We start from the raw sequence: 2,992 nt of genomic DNA, 5'->3' as shown, positions 1-2,992 counted from the left end.
TGGACTAGAGGCTAGGTGCCAATGTGGACTAGGTTGGAAGGACCTCTGCTCTGAGCTTTTTTTTCTCTATTTTCTATTTCTTTTCCTAAAAACTTATACTAAAGAATCTGCATCTAGGTACCTTCGTACCTAAGATGGTGTCGTAAGTGATGACTCGTAAACTTTTCACTGTACTCATCTGAGTACGTGTGACGATCAAGCTAATTCAGTTCAATCGAGTTGTTTTTTTGCCATTTGTTAAAGAATGAGTTTGTTTTCGATAATTAGTTATTTTCTGTTAATGATGAGACATGGCATGAATTATATTTGTTCTGAGTAACAGTCAGTCAGACCAGTTGTTCACCCAGAGATAGTAGGAACTGCAGATGCTGGAGAATCCGAGACAACAAGGTGCAGGGCTGGATCTGCTCCAAATTGTTCACCCAGGTTGTTTTATTGGTCGGTCACACATTTGTGACGATTTGTGGAATAATGGGGCTCGATTATTGTGATCTTCCCAATTGAGTCATGACAATACCAACTGAACACAAATTCTTCAATTACCATGGCAGGATTTGAACTCATATTCTGCAGATTTCTAGCAAAGGCCCCTGGATTACTGATCTATCTGTATGACCACAACACAATCATACATGTTTGTAATGTACTTATCTGTTTTCACTGTAGCGTGTGCATATGTCACCTTTAGTGGGACCTGTGCAGAAATGCTGGTTTGGATGAGGAGCCAGCAGACTCACCAATGAAGAAGGTTCCACTTGGTATTCCCTGGAAGTTCCACCAGCTCCTTGGAGTAACTCCAGGAGAAAGCAGAGATTGCAGACTTGGGGTTATGAACACAGGAGATAGAGACTACTGTGCTGAAATTCAGCAGGTACAGTTACCATGACCTGAGAACAAGGCTTTCTGAAGTTTTCTTGATGGTAAGCTTCATCAAAGAGATTCTGATGTGAGTACGCTGCCTTTGAAGTTCTGAAATAACGTCTTTGTAGTATAGATTGTGACAGACTCGCATGCTTCAGCTGTCTGAGATTGCGAAGGACCCATGCAATCACCATGGCAACTCCCTGAGCGTACTGTGCTCTTCTGCTCCCAGAATTTAACTTCCTCCCGTGGGAGAACAAACAGGCTTTTCATGTCTGGAAGCCAGAAATTCCAATTTTTAAAGCTCCATCTCAGGGAGCTGCTATTGCTTCTGGTCATGGCTGTGCATCGCCAAACCCTTAGTCAAGGTGGGGTACTACAGTGTAACTGGCTGCAACATCCCTGTCTCACTACAGACTCTGTCTGGTGCATCTTGTATTACAGTCATGTCAATTGAAAATGAACTAATTCTGTCTGGAATAGAGGGAATTAATTGAAAACCCTAAAAGTTCAGGTAATCTGATGGTATACAGATGGCCCACGTGGCAACAAAATTACTGCAGCATTTTTGAAATTCCTTTGGAAGCAAGATTTGACATTTTATTTCAGGAGCAAAGCTGGGAAAGTTCTTCAATTCCCTGTTCAAGTTACAAGTTATGTAAGTGACTTTAGGTTATGAATTAGAGCGCAGCGTATCAGTGGCCCCTTACCTACTTCCCTATTGCAGCCTTTACTCTCTTTGTTTATTGATTTGTCCACAGGATGTGGGCGTTGCTGACAGGGCCAGCATTAATTGCCCCCATTGCCTGTAAGCTGCCTTCTCGAACCACGATAGTCCATGTGATACAGGTAGACCCACAATGCTGGTAGGGAAGGAGTTCCCAGATTGTGACCCAGCGACACTGAAGGAATGGCAATATATTTCCGAATCAGGATGGTGTGTGACTTGGAGGGGAACTTGCAGGTGGTGGCCATAGAATCATACAGTAATACAACACAGAAAAGGCCCTTTGGCCCATCGAGTCTGCACTGAATGGTGGCCCCATGCATCTGCTGCTCTTGTCCTCCTACATGGTGGTGGTTGTGGTTTTGAAAGGTGCTGTTAAAGGAGCCTTGGTGCGTCACTGCAGTGCATCTTGTAAATGGTATACCTTGCTGCCTGATGCTACTCATAGAATCATAGAATCCCTACACTGTGGAAACAGGCCCTTTGGCCTGACAAGTCCACACTGACCCTCAGAGCGTCCCACCCAGACCCATCCCCCTATAACCCACCTAATCTACACATCCCTGAACACTACGGGCAATTTAGCCTGGCCAATCCACCTAACCTGCCCATCTTTGGACTGTAGCAGCAAACCGGAGCACCCGGAGGAAACCCACACAGACACGGGGAGAACATGCAAACTCTACACAGGCAGTCACCCAAGGGTGGAATCGAACGCTGGCCCCGGTGCTGTGAGGCAGCAGTGCTAACCACTGAGCCACCGTGCTTCAGAGATTGAGTACTGTTCTGTACTCAATCTCCCAAGCTATAACACATCTCTGTTGCAGATCATTGTCCTCCCCACATCCTTACTGTGTTGATACCAAGACTCATTATTCGATTTCATGGGGTCACAGAATCATTATGGCACAGAAGGAGGCTGTTCTGTCCGTTGAGTCTGTGTCAGCATTCTTGTCTAGTAATCCAATGAGTCCCACTGTCCCAGTGTATCCCTATAGCCCTCGAAATTTATTCCCCTCATGTGCTCATCCAATATCCTTTTGAGTCCATTGCTCATTTTTACTTCCAGTGCCCTCACAGGTAGGGAGTTCCACATCATTATCACTCGCTGCATTAAAAAATAATTCTTCCTCATATCTTCCCCCCCAACTACATTTCTTCATTTCTTTCCTAGCATCTCAGATGTGTGTCCCCTAGTCCTTGTACCTTCAGCTAATGGGAACACCTTTGCTTTGGTTTATCTAAACCTATCATCATCTTGCACACCTCAATCAAATTTTCCCTCAAACTTCATTCTTTCAAGAACAACCCCACTTTCTTCAAACTAACCTTGGAGTTAAAGACCCTCTTGGACAACTTGATCAATTCCCTTTGCACCATCTCAAAGAGCCCTACATTGATCAA

Source organism: Rhincodon typus, chromosome 38, assembly GCF_021869965.1.
Source record: "Rhincodon typus isolate 14 chromosome 38, sRhiTyp1.1, whole genome shotgun sequence".
Classification (NCBI taxonomy): Eukaryota; Metazoa; Chordata; class Chondrichthyes; order Orectolobiformes; family Rhincodontidae; genus Rhincodon; species Rhincodon typus.
Note: the sequence above shows the minus strand (reverse complement) of the source record.